Source organism: Zea mays, chromosome 9 (genome assembly GCF_902167145.1).
Source record: "Zea mays cultivar B73 chromosome 9, Zm-B73-REFERENCE-NAM-5.0, whole genome shotgun sequence".
Taxonomy (NCBI): Eukaryota; Viridiplantae; Streptophyta; class Magnoliopsida; order Poales; family Poaceae; genus Zea; species Zea mays.
This window is the reverse complement of record NC_050104.1, coordinates 62,404,197-62,427,617: the sequence shown is the minus strand read 5'-3', so window position 1 is coordinate 62,427,617 and position 23,421 is coordinate 62,404,197.

Below are 23,421 nucleotides of genomic sequence, written 5' to 3'. Positions count from 1 at the left end.
GAGTGTTGTGTTCCGATAGGCTGTTCGTCAATCTGGCTAAGGAAGCTTCCATATTGAGACATCACCTGGTTCCAATCACTCCCCATTCTATGCAATACAGGTAGATGAAAACATGATATAAATGAGCATGTAGGAAACATGATACATGGTATAAAGTAAGGCAAACACAGTCGAAGAAAACACATTATTTATTGTAGTAACTGAGCCGGATTCAGTTTACATAGACCACAACATTAAACTCCCCCAAAATGCATGATCATACCACCCGACAAGTACACCTTAACACAGACCTAAACATGCTACATTACTTCTACTGAAGTTAAACCTAGAACACTAGTACGGATATGTGTCGTCGGTTGAGTAGTCACGACCATCGTCGTAGCCCAAAAGGTCTTCATACTTAATTGGTGAAGCTTCGTCTATCAGTAGCTCGTCTTCTGAACCTTCTTGTATGAGAAGGTCCTCAACTTCTTCCTCTTGTTGTGGATGTTCTTTGACTACACTCTTAGCCATATTTTCTACCTCCCACTGCGTTTGCACTGCTACGTCTTCAAGATCTTTGGCGAGGTCGTCAATCTCAACTAGTGCTCGGTTCAATTCGTCCACCAAAGGTGAGTTGAAAGGCTGGAAGGCTGATTTCACGACATCAACGATGTCACAACTACGCTTTTGAACAACTCTGAGCAGAGTAGCCAGTGCTTTACGGAGCTTTTCGTTCTCCGAATCCATGGCTACATCAAACACAGTGTTCAATTAGTTAACACCGACTACAATTTAAGATTGTTTACAAACTACTGAATCCAAGGGATTCCAAACTATGAGTAGAGAGTTCAAATCTACAGATTAGGTTACCTGTTGCATCTATGGGAACCTGTTATAAATTTGCAGATTAGGTTACCATGGATCCCGCAACAATTTTAATCTGGACACAACGGAGAACCCCCCAAACCCGAAATGGATCCCGCAAGAATAAGCCATTCATGCATGAAATTCATGCGCATTACTTACAATGGTCTAGATCGTAAACCCTAAACAATCCACAAACCCTAATCCATACTACAGAATACGAACAATAGATTACGGTAATGATTAAGTACTTCACAAAAAAGGATTTGGGAATTTCGTACCTCGCTGTTCGCGGATCTGCCTCGGTGGACCGAATCGAAGACGAAGACGAGGGCGGCGAGGAGGTTCTCTTCCTTTTGCCGGCTGCCTTCGACGAAGTCGGCGGACGACGAAGCCTTTTACCGATGGCGACTCTCCGGCGACGAACAGGGGGAACCTGGCTTGGATCTTCGGGTACGGGTGCTCGCGCGGCCTCGGTTGCAAGGGGTGCGACCTCTACGCCGACAGACCCGCCTCCGCACGGCCGCTTCTCCCCCTCCTGCCTCGATGCCGGCGGCGAAGCGCGCCGGATCGAGGGCTCGGGCCCGGAAGAAGCAGTCGCCAGCGCGGGGTACGAATGCGGGGAACTTTCCTGGCGGCGGCTGGTGGACGAAGAGCGCGGATAGCGCACTCCCGGAGCCCTCCACATTTAGAGTGCCTGCCACATCCTCTAAAATTTAGAGGATGGTATAGAGTACCTTGCTGGAGGCGTAGGGGACCTGACAGTCCTCTATATTTAGAGGACAGGACCCTTTACAGGGTGCTGTTGGAGACAGCCTGAAGAGATTTACCGTATCAACCAGCTGTCGTAATTAATGGATGAAGATCCACTCCCAAAATGTTACGTGGTCACGTGGCTTCCCTTACAACAGAACATCGATCAGGAGTAACGAGAAGCAAGAAGGAAATATTTGTCAGATCCCGCTAAAACTGATATAACTATATTATTTATATAAAAAATTACATCGGCAGAGCTGTACATAGTCTTCGGTGCAGAGAGACTACCGTCTGTTTGGTTGGCTTCTCCCCGTAGCCTGGCTGCATGAGACAGGCCGGCGGAAGCCTGGCTCCATAGATGCAACCAATTTGCCCGCATCTGCAGAGTCTGGCCCAGGGTGCTTTAAGTTTCGTGCGAGTCTGACTCCACATCTGCACGCAGGTAACCAAACACACATCTCGCACGTGTAGAGCCTGGTTAACAACAAGCAAACACTAGCTCATTGCATCCCGCGCTGCAAGCACCATCAAATACAGACAACCAAACACATTGTCGGCGTTTCGACCCCGGGGGGTCCCTGGACCGACGAGTAAATTGTCGCCGCGTGCCCCAGCCCAGATGGGTCGGCGCGAGACGGAGCGCGAAGGGGGGAAACCATAGGGAGACAGGCGTAAAGGGGAAACCCGCGGCCTTCGTGTTGTCCCGCGCCCAGGTCGGGTGCGCTTGCAGTAGGGGGTTACAAGCGTCCGCGTGGGAGGGAGCGAGAGGCTTGCACGCGCCGTCCCGTCCTCTCCGCACGGCCAACCCTCCGTACGAGTGCCCTGGGCCTTCCTTTTATAGGCGTAAGGAGAGGGCCCAGGTGTACAATAGGAGATGTAGCAGTGTGCTAACGTGTCTAGCAGAGAGGAGCTAGCGCCCTAAGTACATGCTGTCGTGGCAACCGGAGAGGTTTTGGCACCCTGTTCATGTGATGTCGTGGCCGTCGGAGGAGCGCTGGAGCCTTGCGGAAGGACAGCTGTCGGGGCTGTTGAGTCCTTGCTGATGTCTCCTTGCTTCCGTAAGGGGTTGAGAGACGCCATCGTCATGGAGCACGTGGGGCGCCATCATTACTTTTTTTCCGGGGCGAGCCAGATGGGACGCCGGTCTTGTTCCCCGTAGCCTGAGCTAGCTAGGGGTAGGGTAATGATGCCCCCCCCCTGTGACGTGGTCGGTCCGAGCCCTGGATCGGGCGAGGCGGAGGCTCCTCCGAGGTCGAGGTCGAGTCCGTCTTCCGAGGTCGAGGTCGAGTCTGAGCCCCGGGTCGGGCGAGGCGGAGTTCGTCGTCTTCCGGGGCCGAGGCCGAGTCCGAGCCCTAGCGTCGGGCGAGGCGGAGTTCGTCGTCTTCTGGGGCCAAGGCCGAGTCCGAGCCCTGGGGTCGGGCGAGGCGGAGTTCGTCGTCTTCCGGGGCCGAGGCCGAGTCCGAGCCCTAGGGTCGGGCGAGGCGGAGTCCGTCGTCTTCCGGAGCCGAGGCCGAGTCCGAGCCCTGGGGTCGGGCGAGGCGGAGTTCGTCGTCTTCCGGGGCCAAGGCCGAGTCCGAGCTCTGGGTCGGGCGAGGCGGAGTTCGTCGTTCGAGGCTGAGACGGAGGCCGAGCCCTGGGGTCGGGCGAGGCGGAGCTTCCTATGGCGCCCGAAGCCGGACTTGGCTGCTGTCAGCCTCACTCTGTCGAGCGGCACAGCATTCGGAGCGACGCAGGCGGCGCTGCCCTCTTGTCAAGCCGGTCAGTGGAGCGGCGAAGCGACTGCGGTCACTTCGGCTCTGTCGACTGAGGGGCGCGTGTCAGGATAAGGTGTCAGGCCATCTTTGCATTAAATGCTTCTGCGATGCGGTCGGTTGGCGTGCCGACCTGGCCAAGGTTGCTTCTTGGCGAAGACTGGGCCTCGGGCGAGCCGAAGGTGTGTCCATTTCTTGAGGGGGCCCTCGGGCGAGACGTGAATCCTCCGGGGTCGGTTGCCCTTGCCCGAGGCTGGGCTCGGGCGAGGCGAGGTCGTGTCCCTTGAGTGGACCGAGCCTTGACTTAGTCGCACCCATCAGGCCTTTGCAGCTTTGTGCTGATGGGGGTTACCAGCTAAGATTAGGAGTCTTGGGGGTACCCCTAATTATGGTCCCCGACAGTAGCCCCCGAGCCTCGAAGGGAGTGTTAATTCTCGCTTGGAGGCTTTTGTCGCACTTTTTTGCAAGGGGACCGACCTTTCTCGGTTGCGTTTCGTTCCGGTGGGTGCGCACGAGCGCACCCGCCGGGTGTAGCCCCCGAGGCCTCAGAGGAGTGGTTTGACTCCTTCGAGGTCTTAATGCGTTTCGTGATGCTTCGGCCGGTTTGGTTGTTCCCTCATGCAAACTGGCCGTAGCCCGGGTGCACAATCGAGTCCCAAGTTCTCGGGCTGGTATGTTGACGTTGTCAACGGTTTGGCCGGAGCCGGGTTTGCGAGAGCAGCCCCTGAGCCTCCGCACAGAGCGAGAGGACGGTCAAGGACAGACTCGACTTTTTTACATACGCCCCTGCGTCGCCTTTCCGCAAGGAGGAGGGGGGGGGGAAGCGCCATGTTGCCCTCGGAGGGCGTCGAACATGGTGTCTCCAGTGAGTTGCTAACAGGTAATCCGAGTGGACGCCCGTGCCCCATTCCTTAGGGGTCAGCTAGTGGCCCGGAGGCGCGCTCCAAAAGTACCTACGGTGATTTGCCGGACCCGGTCCCCTTATGATGGGGTCCGAGGGCTCGATGCCTCCCTCTGGTGGGATTCCGTTACAAAATCGTTCCCGTTGGTCTCGGAAATGTCCTAGGGTACCTCGGGAGCGTAGCCTGAGCCTTGGTTATGTATCGAACGTACCCAGGGTCATCCCTCGCTCTGCGTCTGAGGCGGCTATCGAACCCTTCGGGGGCCAGCCTACGAACCCCTGATCAGTAGTGGGCGCGGAGCCCGAGTGGCCTGAGGCGGCCGTTGAACCCTTCCGAGGGGCCGGCCTTCGAACCTCTGACCAGTAGTGGGCGCGGAGCCCGAGCGCTCTGAGGCGGCTGTTGAACCCTTCCGAGGGGCCAGCCTTCGAACCTCTGATCAGTAGGGGGCTCGGGGCCAGTTTCTTTCGCGGAGAAGGATCCCTTTCGGGGTATCCCTGTCCCGGTCCCTGTTGTAAGAGAGAGAAAGAGGAAGAGGAAAAGGATACGAAATCGAACGACGTGGCACACCTTTTTTGACGCAGTCATTATTGCGGAAGCAAAGCGTCACCTGCTTCACCTGCCAGAGGTGCCGCCTGTCCTGCCGCAGAGTTAATGCGACGAAACGAGTGGTTCGCGGGGCAGCCGTTGCGCGTGCGCGAGCCGTTCGAGGAACGGAACACGGGCGTGTCGTCTTCACGCCGTGAGAGAGGGTTCTCTCGCTGTCCCAGGAGGGGGACGTGAGCTTGCTGACGACTTGACCGCTGCTTTCGCTTGCCTGCCACCGCCATTACTGCCGGCCCATTTCTGGCCGTATTGACCGTTGCGCCTTCTCCCGCGGCTGGCTGACCCATGACCGATGTGCCTGGTTGGCACTGTTGGGTCATGCGCAGGGTTGCCTCGAGTCGCGGTACTGGTTCCGCAGTCGAGGAGGCACGGTAGTGGCGCGAGTGGCGGTGCAGTTTCTTGCACGTAGTAACCGACGCGCCGGTTACATGACGTGTGGGCCTGGGCCTCCATGCTGGACGCGTCGAAGTCGAAAGGGTGCGCCCCCTTGGTGCGGTTGCATGCCGCCTGCATGGCGGTCCGCCCTTTGACCCGCTGGTCTGGGCAAAAGTGGAGGAATGCTCGTAGCCGCTGGGCAGTTGCGCGCACCGCGCGCGGCGGTTTGGCTTCTTCTGCCCTGGGCCGGCTTGCATGACGCGTGGGGCCCAGCCCCCGTGTCGTAGGGGGAGGACCTTGAAGCGTGTTGGAGAAGACTCGGCCCGCGACGGCTGAGGACGCAAGTGGGGAGAGTTGCCTTTAAAAGGAGGGTGACCCCCTTGAAAGGCAACCATGTCTTCGCGCTCCCCTTATGCATCGCGTCTTTCCACCTTCCGAGCCCCCGGATGGGGAACACTCGCAGTTCTTCCGCCTTGTCGTCGTTGGAGGAACATAACTTGGCAGAAGTTGGTACCTTTCAGCCATCGTTCGGCTTCAAGGATTTTCATCAGGCCGCCTGGCTGCATCCCCTCACCGGTTGTCACCCAAGACGGTGACCACCAATTCCTGGGTGGGGAGAAGCAAGCCGGGCCATGATCTCTGCCCCGCCCTCAGCTTCAAGTATCTTCATCATCCTTGCTAGGGCGGAGAGCGAGGTGAGCCGGGGCTCTACCTCCCGCACGGGTCGGCTGGCCACCTCTTCTTCCAGCTTCTGGTGGTGGAAACCATTCTCCAGCTCTGCGGAGGAGGCGTCCTCCAGCCATGCCGGGGAAGGCGAACTGTTGCTGCCCAGCTAGGATGCAACATTCCATCCTCTGTCCTCGCTTTCGTGGCGAGGACGGGAGCGAGGACCTGCCGGTGCGCTTTGGAGCGGCCCGCGCTCGCTGGTGCGGCGTTGGTGGACAGGCGGCCGCCGTCGTTGGTGCTGACGTGGTGGCAGCCGGAGAAAGCTTCTCCGCCGTCGAGGTTGTTAGCGCCGCCTACGGACCGATCTCCGGCTCTTTGGCTTTAATGTCTGGTTCGCGTCCCTTGAGTGGGGACACGAACGAGAGCCTTCCAGTGGCTGCGTCCGTCCTGGGACCATGGCTGCTGCTGCAGAGGTCGCTGGCGAGTCACCCGGAGCTTGTCGCCCTGCAGGCTCTCCGGTGTGGAGGTTGTTCATACCCGCGGGGGCGGAACCGGAGTTCCGTCTGTAATGGCACCTTGAGTGCCGGTGTCTTGTTCATTGTGGCTGTCGGGGCCTGAACATGTATGTATTTTCGGCACGGAGCCGTGTTTTTTCCTCATTTCGAGCACTAGGACTCGCCTGTCGGCTAACAAAACCGCTTAACCAAGTGTGAGTTGCCTCGTGCGAAGGTGACGAGTGAGGTATCCGTATCCCGGAGGCTTAGGAGTCCCTCGGCTCAATCGGCCTTGCCGCCCGAGGCTTCTCTTACTTAGTTAGGGGAACCCTCGGCCGCTCTTCGATGAGCCGAAGCCGGAGGCAGCAATGTTAGCATGGACAGAGGCAGAGTTGGCTCGAAAAGAAGACTTCGTCGGCCGGAGCCTGGCCGGGCCGTCCACTGGCGGGACCAGCGTCGGAGTTGAATTGCCGAAGCCACGAGCCGGGCCGGTGTCCTCGGAGGACAGCTGGTTGAGGCTTCGGGGCGGCCGGCCGAGCCGTCTGCTTGGGCTGGATTCCTGGAAGAGACCCTGGCGGCGATGGCCCAGACGAGGTGCCGAAGTCGTCCTGCGGAGTGGGGATTCTCTGACCTCGTTGCCGTCCGAGGCCCGGTCGGACTTTGCCGAAGGTGGAGTTGACGCCGAGGGTGCTGCTGCTCCCCCTCCGTCGACGTCTGAGCCTGCAGGATCAGTTCATCTTGTAGTGTGCGTATGTTTTCTGCGACCGCCGAGGCCCAAACACACTGTTGTCGTGTTGTAAAGCTGCGTTTCTTTTCCTCTTGTTTCGAGTATCTGGACTTATTTGTCGGTAACAGAATTGTTTGTCCGAGCGAGAGTTACTTTTCACGGAAGGTGATGAGTGAGGTATCCGTATCCCGGAGGCGTAGGAGTCCCTCGGCTCGGTCGGCCTTGCCGCTTACGTGTACTCTTACTCGTCCGTAGGATTCTGCTATCGATATAGTCGAGAAGGCCAGAAAAATCGTTTCGGCAGAAGAGTTTTCGAGCGTGAAGACTTGTTCGGTCCGCGGGATCACTTATCCGAGCGTGAATTACTTATCGCAGAAGGTGATGAGTGAGGTATCCGTATCTCGGAGGCGTAGGAGTCCCTCGGCTCGGTCAGCCTTGGCTGCTTACGTGTACTCCGTCGTTTTCAGGATCCCACTTTCGAAGTAGTCGAAAAGCATGAAAGACGTTCTGGCAGAAAAGATCTTTTCCGAGGAAAATTTTGACGCAGAGGGGGTTCCCCCCTTCTAGCCCCCGAGGGAGGGTCGGGCTTTGCCGAGGCAAGGCTGACCCTTCCTTGATGATTAGACTTTGTGCGTGAACGAAGTGTATGAACGACTTGAAAGCATCTTAAGGGTAGAAGCGACGTAGCTGTCGGATGTTCCAAGCGTTGTTGTAGACCTCACCTTGACTGTTTGCCAGCTTGTATGTCCCGGGCTTCACAACCTCGGCGATGACGAATGGCCCTTCCTAGGGAGGCGTGAGCTTGTGCCGCCCTCGGGCGTCTTGTCGCAGCCGAAGCACCAAGTCGCCCACCTGGAGGTCTCGGGACCGAACCCCTCGGGCGTGGTAGCGTCGCAGGGACTGCTGATACCGCGCTGAGTGTAGTAGGGCCATGTCCCGAGCCTCTTCCGGCTGGTCCAGTGAGTCTTCTCGGTTAGCTTGATTGCTTTGGTCGTCGTAGGCCCTCGTCCTCGGGGAACCGTATTCTAAGTCTGTGGGCAAGATGGCCTCGGCCCCATAGACTAGAAAGAACGGTGTGAAGCCCGTGGCTCGGCTCGGTGTTGTCCTCAGACTCCAGACCACCGAGGGGAGCTCCTTCATCCATCGCTTGCCGAACTTGTTGAGGTCGTTGTAGATCTGTGGCTTGAGTCCTTGCAGAATCATGCCGTTGGCACGCTCTACTTGCCCATTCGTCATGGGGTGGGCCACGACGGCCCAGTCCACCCGGATGTGGTGATCCTCGCAGAAGTCTAGGAACTTTCTGCCGGTGAACTGGGTGTCGTTGTCGGTGATGATGGAGTTCGGGACCCCAAAGCGATGGATAATGTTGGTGAAGAATGCCACCTCCTGTTCGGACCTGATGCTGTGTAGGGGTCGGACCTCGATCCACTTGGAGAATTTGTCGATGGCGACCAGCAGGTGCGTGTAGCCCCCGAGTGCCTTCTGCAAGGAACCAACGAGGTCCAGGCCCCACACAGCAAATGGCCAGGTGATGGGTATTGTCTGCAGAGCCTGAGTGGGCAGGTGGGTCTGCCTTGCGTAGAATTGACACCCTTGGCAAGTGCGGACAATTCTAGTGGCGTCGGCCACCGCGGTCGGCCAGTAGAAACCTTGTCGGAAGGCGTTTCCAACAAGGGCTCGGGGCGCTGCGTGATGACCGCAAGCCCCCGAGTGTATTTCTTGTAAGAGCTCCTGGCCTTCGGTGATGGATATGCATCGCTGGAGGATGCCTGAGGGGATGCGGTGGTAGAGCTCCTTCCCGTCCCCCAACAAGATGAACGACTTGGCACGCCGTGCCATTCGCTGAGCTTTGGCTCGGTCAAGGGGTAGCTCTCCTCGGTGGAGATATTGCAGGTACGGGGTCTGCCAGGTTCGATTAGGCGTGACCCCGCTCCGCTCTTTCTCGACGCGCAGTGCCTCACCCTCGGGGGCCGAGGGTGCCTCGGGCTCAGTCGAGGGTGCCTCGGGCTGGGCCGAGGCCTTCTCGGGCTCGGGCGTGTCGTCGGCCTTGACTGAGGGTTGATGTAGGTCTCGGGAGAAGACGTCTGGGGGAACTATTGTTCGCCCCGAGGCTATCTTAGCTAGCTCGTCCGCAGTCTCGTTGTATCGTCGGGCGACATGGTTGAGCTCGAGCCCGTAGAACTTGTCTTCTAGGCGCCGAACCTTGTCGCAGTAGGCTTCCATCTTCAGGTCGCGGCAGTGGGAGTTCTTCATGACTTGGTCGATGACAAGCTGCGAGTCACCGCGAGCGTCGAGGCGTCGGACCCCTAGCTCGATGGCGATACGCAACCCGTTAACCAGAGCCTCGTACTCGGCCACGTTGTTGGACGCCGAGAAATGGAGGCGTAGCACGTAGCGGAGGTGTTTCCCGAGGGGTGAGATGAAGAGCAGGCCCGCGCCCGCTCCTGTTTTCATCAGCGACCCGTCGAAAAACATGGTCCAGAGTTCCGGTTGGATTGGAGCCGCTGGAAGCTGGGTGTCGACCCATTCAGCCACAAAGTCCGCCAAGACTTGGGACTTGATGGCCTTCCGAGGGGCGAACGAGATTGTCTCGCCCATGATTTCCACCGCCCACTTTGCAATCCTACCCGAGGCCTCTCGGCACTGGATGATCTCCCCCAGGGGAAAGGATGACACCACAGTCACCGGATGAGACTCGAAGTAGTGTCGCAACTTCCGCCGCGTCTGGATCACCGCGTACAACAGCTTCTGAATTTGTGGGTAGCGGATCTTGGTCTCGGACAGTACCTCACTGATGAAGTAGACCGGCCTCTAGACGGGCAATGCATGCCCTTCTTCTCATCTCTCAACCACGATCGCGACGCTGACCACCTGAGTGGTAGCGGCGACGTAGATCAAGAGGGCTTCTCCGGCAGCAGGGGGCACCAAGATGGGCGCGTTCGTGAGGAGCGCCTTCAGGTTCCCGAGGGCTTCCTCGGCCTCAGGGGTCCAAGTGAAGCACTCGGCCTTTCTTAAGAGGCGGTACAGGGGTAGGCCTCTTTCGTCGAGGCGCGAGATGCAGCGGCTCAGAGCCGCTAGGCATCCCATGACCCTCTGTACGCCTTTCAAGTCCTTGATGGGCCCCATGTTGGTGATGGCCGCGATTTTCTCCGGGTTGGCCTCGATGCCCCGCTCGGAGACGATGAACCCCAAGAGCATGCCTCGGGGTACTCCGAAGACGCACTTCTCGGGATTGAGTTTTACGCCTTTCGCCTTGAGACATCGGAATGTCGTTTCATGGTCGGAAAGGAGGTCGGAGGCTTTCCTCGTCTTGACTACGATGTCATCGACGTAAGCCTCGACCGTCCGACCGATGTGTTGGCCGAACACGTGGTTCATGCACCTTTGGTATGTCGCACCCGCATTCCTCAAACCAAACGGCATAGTAACGTAGCAGTACATGCCGAAAGATGTGATGAAAGAAGTCGCGAGCTGGTTAGACTCTTTCATCCTGATTTGGTGATACCCTAAGTAGGCATCGAGGAAAGACAGGGTTTCGCACCCAGCAGTGGAATCCACGATTTGATCGATGTGAGGCAGAGGATAGGGAACCTTCGGACATGCTTTGTTTAGACCAGTGTAGTCTACACACATCCGCCATTTCGCTCCTTTCTTTCTCACAAGCACAGGGTTGGCAAGCCATTCGGGATGGAATACCTCTTTGATGAACCCGACAGCCATCAGCTTGTGGATCTCCTCGCCTATGGCTCTGCGCTTTTCTTCGTCGAATCGGCGCAGAGACTGCTTCACGGGTCGGGCTCCAGCTCGGATATCCAACGAGTGCTCGGTGACATCCCTCGGTATGTCGGGCATGTCCGAGGGACTCCACGCGAAAACGTTGGCGTTTGCGCGGAGGAAGTCGACGAGCACTGCTTCCTATTTGGGGTCGAGCTCGGAGCCGATCCAGATCTGCTTGGAGGCGTCGTTGCTGGGGTCGAGAGGGACGGACTTAACCGTCTCAACTGGCTCGAAGTTGCCGGCGTGGCGCTTCACGTCTGGCGCCTCCTTGGAGAGGCTCTCCAGGTCGGCGATGAGGGCCTCGGATTCAGCGAGGGCCTCGGCATACTCCACGCACTCCACGTCGCACTCGTACGCGTGTCGGTACGTGGGGCCGATGGTGATGACCCCGTTGGGGCCCGGCATCTTGAGCTTGAGGTAGGTGTAGTTGGGGACGGCCATGAACTTGGCGTAGCATGGCCTCCCCAACACTGCGTGGTTGGTTCCTCAGAACCCGACCACTTCGAATGTGAGGGTTTCTCTTCTGAAGTTGGAGGGAGTCCCGAAGCAGACGGGCAGATCGAGTTGTCCGAGGGGCTGGACGCGCTTCCCGGGAATGATCCCATGAAAAGGCGCTGCGCCTGCTCGGACCGAGGACAGATCGATCCGCAGGAGCCCGAGGGTCTCTGCATAGATGATGTTGAGGCTGCTGCCTCCGTCCATGAGGACCTTGGTGAGCCTGACGCTGCCGATGATGGGGTCGACAACGAGCGGGTATTTCCCTGGGCTCGGCACGCGGTCGGGGTGGTCGCCCTGGTCGAAGGTGATGGGCTTGTCGGAGCAGTCTAGGTAGACTAGCGCCGCCACCTTCACCGAGCAGACCTCCCGACGCTCTTGTTTGCGGTGCCGAGCCGAGGCGTTCGCCACTTGCCCACCGTACATCATGAAGCAGTCGTGGACCTCGGGGAACTCCTCTGCCTTGTGATCCTCCCTCTTGTCATTGTTGTGGGCCCTGCCACCTTCCGCAGGTGGCCTGGCCTTGTGAAAGTGGCGCCGAAGCATGGCGCACTCCTCAAGGGTGTGCTTGATGGGCCCCTGATGATAGGGGCACGGCTCCTTGAGCATCTTGTCGAAGAGATTGGCGCCTCCGGGAGGTTTCCGAGGGTTCTTATACTCAGCGGCGGCGACAAGGTCCGCGTCGGCGGCGTCGCGTTTCACTTGCGACTTCTTCTTGCCCTTCTTCTTGGTGCCGCGCTGAGTGGACGCCTCGGGGACATCTTCCGGCTAGCGGCCCTGGGGTTGCTTGTCCTTCCGGAAGATGGCCTCAAACGCCTCCTGGACAGAGGCGAACTTGGTGGCGATGTCCATCAGCTTGCTCGCCCTGGTGGGGGTCTTGCGACCCAGCTTGCTCACTAGGTCGCGGCAGGTGGTGCCGGCAAGGAACGCGCCGATGACATCCGAGTCGGTGACGTTGGGCAGCTCGGTGCGCTGCTTCAAGAATCACCGGATGTAGTCCCGGAGAGACTCTCCCGGCTGCTGGCGGCAGCTTCGGAGATCCCAGGAGTTCCCAGGGCGCACGTACGTGCCCTGGAAGTTGCCGGCGAAGGCTTGGACCAGGTCGTCCCAGTTGGAGATCTGCCCCGGAGGCAAATGCTCCAGCCAGGCTCGAGCGGTGTCGGAGAGGAACAGGGGGAGGTTGCGGATGATGAGGTTGTCATTGTCCGTTCCACCCAGGTGGCAGGCCAGTCGGTAGTCCGCGAGCCACAGTTCCGGCCTCGTCTCCCCCGAGTACTTCGTGATAGTAGTCGGGGTTCGGAACCGGGTCGGGAACGGCGCCCGTCGTATGGCCCGGCTGAAAGCCTGCGGACCGGGTGGTTCGGGCGAGGGACTCTGATCCTCCCCGCTGTCGTAGCGTCCCCCACGCCTGGGGTGGTAGCCTCGGCGCACCCTCTCGTCGAGGTGGGTTCGACGGCTGCGGTGGTGGTGCTCGTTGCCGAGGTGACCCGGGGCCGCAGGCGCTGTGTTGCGCGTGCGCCCGGTGTGGACCGAGGCTTCCCGCATGAATCGGGAAGTCGCGGCGCGATGCTCCGAGGGGTACCCCTGCCTTTGGGAGGCAGAGCTTTCGGCCCGTCGGACCGCGGCGTCCTCCAGGAGATTCTTGAGCTCTCCCTGGATACGCCGCCCTTCGGTGGTTGATGGCTCCGACATCGCGCGGAGAAGTATTGCCGCTGTTGGAGACTTGCTCTCAAATGCTATAAATCAAGAGCAAGGCAACATAAAATGTTAAATAATAACGCCCTTCGTCCTTAAAACATTATTCCCTTCGGAATAATGAATCTTGGACGAAGGTTAATAAGAGTATGATTACGAAGTTGAACCTTCGTAGTCATATTTCAGTAGGCATTTATAAGATAATACAAAAAGGTATAATATGTGTAAATAAATCATATACTAATTATATTACATTTATTTACTATATTGAATCATCAAATACCATAATACCTATGCCTTGGCAAAGGTTGGATTCCGAGAGATGCGATTGCAATCGTCAGAATGCGTGAACAGTAACGGAATACTGTTCACTATTTATAGGCACAGGACGCAGCCTGTGAGGAATTACAAGTATGCCCCTTATAAAAACTTACAACATTGACTCAGACCTTTATGGACTAAAAGGTCATTCTATCTTTAAGTCGGTTTATAATGCCGAAGCTTCACGAAGAAGAACCTTCGGCTATCTTATACAAACAGCTTCAGCCGAGGACCACTTCTTCTTATAAGACCTTCGGCGACGAAGCATAAACCCAACAGTAGCCCCTTTCGCGGTGCTAGATCGTTTTTCGTAACGAGCTTGATCCGTGAAAAAAGTCTCTTAAGCTTCGGGGCGCCGAAGGTCTAAAAAACACCTTCCCTGAGCTCGTTGTCGAGAAACGATTCAATCTCCCAGCGTGTAACGGCCCCACCTTGCAGAGTTACTGTTCGGTCTCTGCGGTCCACCATGCAGCGAGTGCGAGCGGGTGTCCGCCTGGTGTAAAAATTCTGGCGCTTCGCCTTCTTACCTGCAGCACTATATAAACAGACGAGTAGGTGTGAAGTTACCACAGCATTCATTGCTATTTGTACTGTTTTGCTGCCAAAATTTTTAACCATCGCCGAAGCTTGTTCGTCGGAATCGAACGAAGCTCCAGCTTGAAACCTGCTTCGGAGGAAGAAAGTATTAAAGTTTCGCAAGTTCATAGTTAAATGGCCAGAGTGCGTTCTACTGCCAGGGTTGAGCGTGAGGGAGGCGAAACTGAAGCTTCGGAGACTGTTCCCATCTCCAAAGCCATGCAACGATCCGGGCTGGTAGTTTCTGAAGATATTCCTGGTGAGGGTGCAGAACAAACACAACAAGCAGCTGCCGGAGTAGAAGAAGAAGTTATTGAGGAAACTGATCCCGAGGACGATTATCGTATTGCCATGCCAAGTAAGCCCAGCCACTTGGACTTTGGAAAATCCACCGTTTCGAAGGCTGATCTCTCCAAAATGGTAAAGTCAGGCTTTTTCAATGAGGATCAGAAGAAGCTACTACGCTTCGGGGGAGAAGAGACTACCCCGAAACCGGAAAAGGATGAAATTGTCATTTTTAAGAGCTTTTTAAAGGCTGGATTAAGATTCCCCCTTCACGGGATTATTGCAGAGGTGCTGAAGAGGTTCGGTATCTATTTTCACCAGCTGACCCCTAACGCTATCGTTAGGCTCAGTGTTTATATCTGGGCACTCCGAAGCCAAGCAGTGGAGCCATTTGCGGACAGCTTCTGCCGGGTTCACGAACTGCATTATCAGACGAAGGCTAGAAAGGATGGCTTGCATGATAATTTTGGTTGCTACAACTTTGCTTATCGGAAGACTACGAAGTTTCCTGTAATCAGCTATAGGAGTAAATGGGCAGCAGGGTGGAAGTCTGAGTGGTTTTATGTTAAGGTTAATGATGACAAGGAGAAACTCGTGCAAAGTCCACTCGAACTAATCTTCGGAGAAACCCGGCCTCTCTGCAACATGTCAGTAGACGGTACCACACAAAAAGCAATGGATGAATTCAGAATTGTTGCAGAGCATATTAGTACAAGAGACCTGGTTCAGGAGTTCTTGGCTTTCCAAGTCTTTCCTAATTTAAAAGAATGGGAAATGCCGAAGCTGAAGGGGAAAAAGAAAGAAGGTGAACTTGTGCGTTTGCCTTACTATTTTAAATTTAAGAAATACTTTAAAACACCTTGCCAAGAGTGGTTGGAAACAATTGAAGCAATGTGCAATGAAATACTTGGCAACTATTCCAAAAAAGAAGATCAATTGATGACCGCAGCCTTCGGAACCCGTCCGAAACGAAGGCTAAATCGAGTGTTGGATGCCTTGGGCTTTGATTACCCTGATTATGAAAACCTGAACAAAGGTGCTGGGGGTCAAAAAAGAAAAAGGATAACTGAGGCCGTGAATGAAGAAAAAGAACCATTAAAGAAGAAAATTCCGAAGAAGAGGAAAACGTCTCCGAAGCAACAAATATCCGAAGCAGAAGAAACCCCCGCATCACCTGCTGTTGCTGACGTTGAGGAAATTCTGAAGGTAATGACTGAATCCTTACCTGCGAAGCTAAGTCCACTGGGTCCTCAACTGACAAAGTTTTTTCAGAAGGACAAGGAGCCCGAGAAATCGAAGAAAACAATCAGGGCAAAGAAACAAAGAATTATCACTGTGACAGAGGTGATTGACAAGACGCCGCCAAGAGCTTCGGCCCAAAAAACACAAACGGCTGCAGAGGGGGCAGATATTGAAATTGCACCTTCGAAGGCCGCAGCTGCCGAAGCTGCCTCAGCTGAAGATTTGAATTTGGAGAGCACAATTGAACATATTGACAGAATACTGTTAGACATGGCTGCAGAAGAAGCTACCACTGCTGCCGAAGAGGTCGTGACCGCAGCGTCAAAGAAAGGAAAAGAAGTTGCTGATGAAGCTTCAGAAGACGAAGCCTTCGTGTTCCAAAACTTAGTTGGAGAACATCTATCCAAAGCTGAAATGGAAGAGCTTAAAGAGTATGCCAAATCCTGTGGGTACAAACCTGGGGCACTCCTCTTCGGAGGCGTTGATGATGAGAAATTAGAGTGTATTCGAGACCAAACAGGGGCCAAAGTTATCAGTACTCTGTCCAAGAATATTGGATTCCCGAAGCTAGAAGCAGACATCAGCCGCTACCGACGACAACATGTCGTTGGTAGTTTATTTTACTCCAACTTCAAGGTGAATAACTTGTCCCTTAACTTTTATTGCTTCTAATAAAAACATGTCTGACGAAGGTTGTGTTCGTGTAGAGTATGCTGTTGAGTAAAGCCTTGCAAATGCAGCAAGATCTTGAAGATAAAAAGCATGAAGTTATAATTGGAAATTTGGAAAACAAAATAAAGGAGCAATCAGATGCTTTCGAGAAAAAGAACTTTGAGCTCCAGGCAACCGAAGGTTTATTGGCGGAAGCTGAAGCAAAAATATCAGAACTGAACACTAAGCTTCTCCGTCAGTCTGAGCAGTTCGAACAAGAAAAACAAGATCTTAATGCAAAACTTGAAGCCGAAGCTCAGCAAAATTCAGATTTGAGAAAACTACTGGCAAGTCTTCAAGAAAAATGCTTGGAATTTAGCAACAAGTGCATTCAACGATTAAGAAAGATTTTTTACTCAGTTGGAGCCAGCAGTGAAAAATTCACCCCCTCAGCTGAAGATTTACCGAAGACCTTCGAACATATTGAGGGGGAGATTGACGAGCTCGACGAAGTCATAGCTGGGCATGGTGACTTCTGTGCCTGGGTGGCTTCTCGAGGGACTGCTGCAGCTTTCCTGAAGGCTGGCTGTGATCATGGGAAGATTGTCAACAGGCCAAATTTCACTTTATCACCATCAATCCTGGACGACATTCCCGATCTTGCCCGAAGTATCTCGAACAGATTTGTAAAAATGATATGGACAAAAGGAGGGCGAGAGAAGGCTGGAGACGAAGCTCGTAGTCACCTTGAACCAGTAAGAAACCATACCTTGCGCTTACCTTTTCCTGTAAACTTGATTTTGACTTCCAACGACCTTATTCATGTAGGATGACGAAGCCGAAGCTGATGATTAAAAATAACGCCGAAGCCGAAGCTCCTTGGAGATTTAGATAGTAGACTGTAGACAGTACTTGAAAAACTTTTGAGATAACTTTTGTAAATGTAGCCAAAACTTGTCTTTAATGAATTCTGTTCATACCTTGGTGTATATCCTTATCCTTCCATTGGTGTATGAGAAATGCTTTGATGTGGACGAAATTTTCTTTTGAGCCGAAGGCGAAAAAACACCTTCCCTTATTTTCGTACGCAGCGAAGCATAGAAAACAACATTTTCCTTTCTTCTTTGTGCACGAAGCTCTTTTTTCCCTTTCTTTTTTCTCTTTTTGCCGAAGCAACCATTTATGCGATGAAGATGATTATCCTACATATGCCTAGATGAATGTTTATGAATGCAAATGCTATGATGTAATGTGATGTGCAAATGATTGGCCAAACACGTATCCGAAGCCATATTCATAGCCATTATTTTCTTAAAAACAATCACACCTCAGCTCTGCATTCCCTTAGGAACGACTTTGGAGCTTCTTCGCCTTTACTTTTGGCGGAATCAGCGTTGACTTTTCGCTGTAAGCTCTGCATTCCCTTAGGAACGACTTTGGAGCTTCTTCGCCTTTACTTTTGGCGGAATCAGCGTTGACTTTTCGCTGTAAGCTCTGCATTCCGTTAGGAACGACTTTGGAGCTTCTTCGCCTTTACTTTTGGCGGAATCAGCGTTGACTTTTCGCTGTAAGCTATGCATTCCCTTAGGAACGACTTTGGAGCTTCTTCGCCTTTACTTTTTGGCACTCGATGGTGCGCTCTCAGCTTTTACATTTACATTCTTTGGGGGATTTTGCTCTTATAGAACTAAAAAAAAGAAAATTACATATGCTGGCCCCATTAAAAACCTTTCTCCCCCTTTTGAAAGGAAAAGGGTGCCATGAAAGAAAAAATAAAAAAAATATGAAAAATTACATCGAATTATACATAATATCGCCGAAGCTCATCCGCATTCCAAGACCTAGGAATGTCGTTGCCGTCCATATCCTTCAATCTGAATGAACCGGGTCTTGACGAAGATGCTACTAAGAAAGGTCCGTCCCATTTCAACTGCAATTTGCCCACTGTTTCTGGGTTGGCCACTCTCCGAAGTACCAAGTGCCCTGGCTCAATATTTTTTAGCCGAACCTTTCTATCCCGCCATTTGACTGTTTCGGCTTGATATTTATTGATATTCTCCACGGCTTGAAGTCTGATCCCTTCTAAAGCATCTTTTTCTATAGAATAAGCAGCTTCGGAATCTGATTCTGCCGAAGCTACTATCCTTATTGATCCGGTTTTAGCTTCCTCTGGAGTTATTGCTTCGTCACCGAATAACAACTTGAATGGAGTGAAGCCTGTAGACCTTGATGTTGTCGTGTTGTGGCTCCACACCACTTTGGTTAACTGATCTGGCCATTTTCCTCTGGGTTGATTGAAGATTAACTTCATTATTCCTGTCATTATAATGCCGTTGGCTCTTTCAACGAGTCCATTTGACTCCGGGTGCCTAACTGATGCAAAATGGATCTTCGTACCAATTTGGTCACAGAAATCCCTGAAAGCTTCGGAGTCAAACTGTGTTCCATTGTCCACAGTGATAGCCTTTGGCACCCCGAAACGACAAACAATATTCTGCCAGAAAAACTTTTGGACGGTGGCCGAAGTTATTGTGGCTAAGGGCTTCGCCTCAATCCATTTAGAAAAATATTCCACAGCTACTACAACATATCTCAGGTTCCCTTGGGCCGGTGGTAACGGACCTAACAAGTCAAGGCCCCACCTTTGCAATGGCCAAGTGGGTTGTATGAGCTGTGTTAAGGACGAAGGTTGTTTTTGATCTCTTGCACATTTCTGACAACCTTCGCACTTTTGAACCAATTCTGCTGCATCCGAAGCTGCCTTCGGCCAATAAAACCCTTGACGGAAAATTTTTCCAAGCAACGGCCTAGATCCGATGTGAGATCCACACAGGCCTGCATGTATTTCTTTCATTAACTCTATACCTTCGGTTCTGGATACACATTTGAGCAGCGGAGCACAAACTCCATGTTTGTACAGCTCCCCTTCTATCATGACATATGGACGAGCTCTTGCCTCTATCCTCTTGTTATAAGCTTCGTCATCTGAAAGGAATTTACCCTGAAGATAAGAGATGATCTCGGTTCTCCAATCTTCGCTAAAAACAGGAGATATGTTAAGGACTGCTCTTTCAAGAAGTTCCACCGAAGGTGCTTTTATTGTTTCGAAGAACACATCCGAAGGTAAAGGCAGCCCCTGTGCTGCTGACTTAGCCAGCAAATCGGCGTGCTCATTTTGTCCTCGAGGGATATTTTTGACAGAAAATCCTTCGAAGGAAGCTTCAACTCTTCGAACCATATCCAGATATTTTTCAAGCTTCGGATCCTTAGCCTTGCAACTCTTGTCAATATGACCCGAAACAACCTGGGAATCAGTTTTAAGTATGGCCCTTCTGATTCCCATTGCTTTTAACTTCCGAAGACCTAGAATCAATGCTTCGTACTCAGCAATGTTATTTGTGCAATTAAAATCAAGCTTTGCCGCATAACAAGTTTTGACTTTGGAAGGTGAAACCAACACAGCAGCCGCTCCTGCTCCGAAGGTTCCCCAAGATCCATCACAAAACACTGTCCAGGCTTCGTTGTCTTTATTCGTTTCCTCCTCCTGAGTCCCTGGCGTCCAATCAGCAATAAAGTCTGCCAGCGCCTGTGACTGAATCGAAGATCTATGAACATATTCAATACAAAATTCATTGAGCTCTGCAGCCCATTTTCCAATCCTTCCAGTAGCTTCTCGGTTCCTCATAATATCCTTCAGAGGTTGTGATGAAGGAACAATTATGTTGTAAGCTTGGAAATAGTGCCGAAGCTTCCTGGAGGCCATCAAGACAGCATACAGTACCTTCTCCAACTCTGTATAATTTTTCTTCGATAAACTAAGAACCTCGGAAACAAAATATATTGGGGCCTGCCTTTTGACTTGACCATCAAGCTTCTCCTGGACAAGCGCTGCACTTACCGCTGAGTGCGAAGCTGCCACATATAATAATAAAGGAGCCCCTGGCATTGGTGGAGTCAATGTGGTTAGATCTATTAAATATTGTTTCAGCTCTTCGAAGGCCTTCTGCTGGAGTGGTCCCCATTGAAAGACTTCGGCCGACTTCAGCACTTCGAAGAATGGTAAGTTTCTCTCTGCTGATCTGGATATGAATCTATTGAGAGATGCCAATCTTCCTGTCAATCTTTGAGCCCCCTTCTTTGTAGTTGGTGGTTCCATCCGAAGTATAGCTTCAATTTTACTTGGATTAGCTTCAATTCCCTTTGTTGAAACCAAGCATCCAAGAAATTTTCCCTTCTTTACTCCGAAGACGCATTTTTCTGGATTTAACTTTAAGCCAGCTTGCCTGAAACTGGCGAAGGTCTCCTGGAGATCAGCAATATGATTCTCCTGCTTCGTGCTTTTTACAATGATGTCATCAACATAAGTTAGCACATTTCGGCCTATTTGAGATTGGAGAACCTTCGCAGTCATTCGGCTGAAACTTCCTCCAGCGTTCTTGAGCCCCTCAGGCATCCGAAGATAGCAATATGTGCCACTTGGAGTTATGAAGCTAGTCTTCGGCTCATCTTCCTTCTTCATCCAAATTTGGTGATAGCCTGAATAACAGTCTAACAGACTCATGAGCTCTGAAGAAGCTGCTGCATCAACTAAAGAGTCTATCCTTGGTAGTGGGAATTCATCCTTCGGACAAGCCTTGTTAAGATCTGTAAAATCAATGCACATTCGCCACTTGCCATTGGCCTTTTTTACCATAACAGTGTTAGCTAGCCATTCTGGGTACTTCACTTCTCTGATAACTCCTGCACTGAGGAGTCTTTTGACTTTGTTGCGAGCACCTTCGGCCTTATCATCTGACATTTTCCGAAGCCTTTGCTTTCTGGGTCTGAAGGATGGATCGACATTGAGCGAGTGCTCAATAACATCTCTATTGACTCCGCAGAGATCATTGGCCGACCATGCAAAAACATCTTTGTTATTGAACAAAAACCTTATCAAAGTTTTCTCCTGCTCTTCGGATAATTGAGAGCCTAACAGCACCTTCTGCTCTGCTATGTCCTCACATAAGAGCATAGGCTTCGGCTGATCTGCTGAAGCTGCTTTCTCCCTTCTGAATTTGTACTGTTCACAAGCTTCAGCTCCATCTATGTTATGGATTGCTTTTGAGTCAGTCCAATTGCCTTCAGCCCTTCTTGCAGCTTCCTGACTTCCATGGATAGCAATGGGTCCCTGATCCGAAGGTATCTTCATGCAAAGATAGGCAGGATGAAGGATTGCTTCGAAGGCATTGAGGGTACCGCGACCAATAATTGCATTGTAAGGGTATTCCATATCGACAATGTCAAACACAACTTGCTCAGTTCTAGTGTTGTTGATGAACCCGAAGGTCACTGACATGGTAATCTTTCCCAGTGCTACAATCTGTCTTCCTCCGAAGCCACAGAGAGGATGTGTAGCATCATAAATCTTATCTTCTGGCTCTTGCATCTGTCTGAAGGCCTTAGCAAATATGATGTCAGCTGCACTGCCTGTATCAACCAAAACATTGTGGACCAGAAATCCTTTAATAACACAAGAGATAACCATGGCATCGTTGTGTGGGTAATCTTTGAGCTGAAGGTCCTCTTGGGAGAAGGTAATAGGAATGTGAGACCATCTTGACTTGATGAAGGGTCCTTGCACCCCAACATGCTGTACTCTTCTCTGTGCCTCCTTCTTCTGTTTCTTGTTAGCTGGCTCCGAGGACGAGCCACCTGTGATCGGGAGCACCAGCTTCGGGTCCGAAGCAGCTCCAGCTTGGTTGTTGAACGAAGCCATCAGCTCAAAAAGTGGAAGTGAGTTCACCGGAGGTGGGCGCCAATGTTGGAGACTTGCTCTCAAATGCTATAAATCAAGAGCAAGGCAACATAAAATGTTAAATAATAACGCCCTTCGTCCTTAAAACATTATTCCCTTCGGAATAATGAATCTTGGACGAAGGTTAATAAGAGTATGATTACGAAGTTGAACCTTCGTAGTCATATTTCAGTAGGCATTTATAAGATAATACAAAAAGGTATAATATGTGTAAATAAATCATATACTAATTATATTACATTTATTTACTATATTGAATCATCAAATACCATAATACCTATGCCTTGGCAAAGGTTGGATTCCGAGAGATGCGATTGCAATCGTCAGAATGCGTGAACAGTAACGGAATACTGTTCACTATTTATAGGCACAGGACGCAGCCTGTGAGGAATTACAAGTATGCCCCTTATAAAAACTTACAACATTGACTCAGACCTTTATGGACTAAAAGGTCATTCTATCTTTAAGTCGGTTTATAATGCCGAAGCTTCACGAAGAAGAACCTTCGGCTATCTTATACAAACAGCTTCAGCCGAGGACCACTTCTTCTTATAAGACCTTCGGCGACGAAGCATAAACCCAACAGCCGCTGTAGCCAGGTTCTAGCCGACCCCACTAGAAGCCGGTGGTGGCCTTGCCCTGACGTCGTCGGTGATGCGGTGCTGGATGCCCTGGGGTAGATGACGCGCTTCTCCGGCCAGAGCTTGGCTCGCCCATTCCTGCCCGATGTTCCACCGGAGCGGCTCAAGTGTTCCTGCCCCCTCGTCGAGCCTGGCCTGCATCTCGCGGATTTGCTCGAGCTGTGTGTCCTGACCCCCCGCAGGGACTAGGACTACAGCTAGCTCCCGAAGGATGTCAACGCGAGGCGCAGGCCTAGGGGGATCACCGTTTTCCGGTATACCAAGATGGTTGCCTTCGCTGGGACCCCCTAGATCGATGTGGAAACATTCACGACTTGGGCCACAGTCCTCGTCGCCGAGGCTGCGGCTACCATCGGAACAGTCAGAAAGGCAGTAGTCGCATGCGGTCATGAAGTCACGCATGGCACTGGGGTTACCAAGTCCGGAGCAATCCCAACAAAAGTCGGGCTCATCATCCTCCTCGGAATCCGAGGGCCCATAGGTCGAGACGGCTGTCAGCCGGTCCCAGGGTGACCGCACACCGTACCCCGGAGGGTTTGGACATGCCTCTATGAAGGCTTCCACCGAAGCGAAGTCGCTTGGTGGGTCGAGGCTGAATCCAAAAGGCACGAGATGGGAATCGGTCGGTACCTCCTGGTCGACGGGCGGTGACGGAGTCGCGTCAGGGGCAGACTGCACCGTCGTCTCGGGTACGAGGGTGACGCCCAGCAAGTCCTTTGCAAGCGTGCTGGCATCGTCCGTCCGTTTGGAGTTGGCGTGTCGCGGGGAAACGACACTCGTCTTCGTCTCAGACGCGAGGGCGACGCTCGATGTGTCCCCCGTTG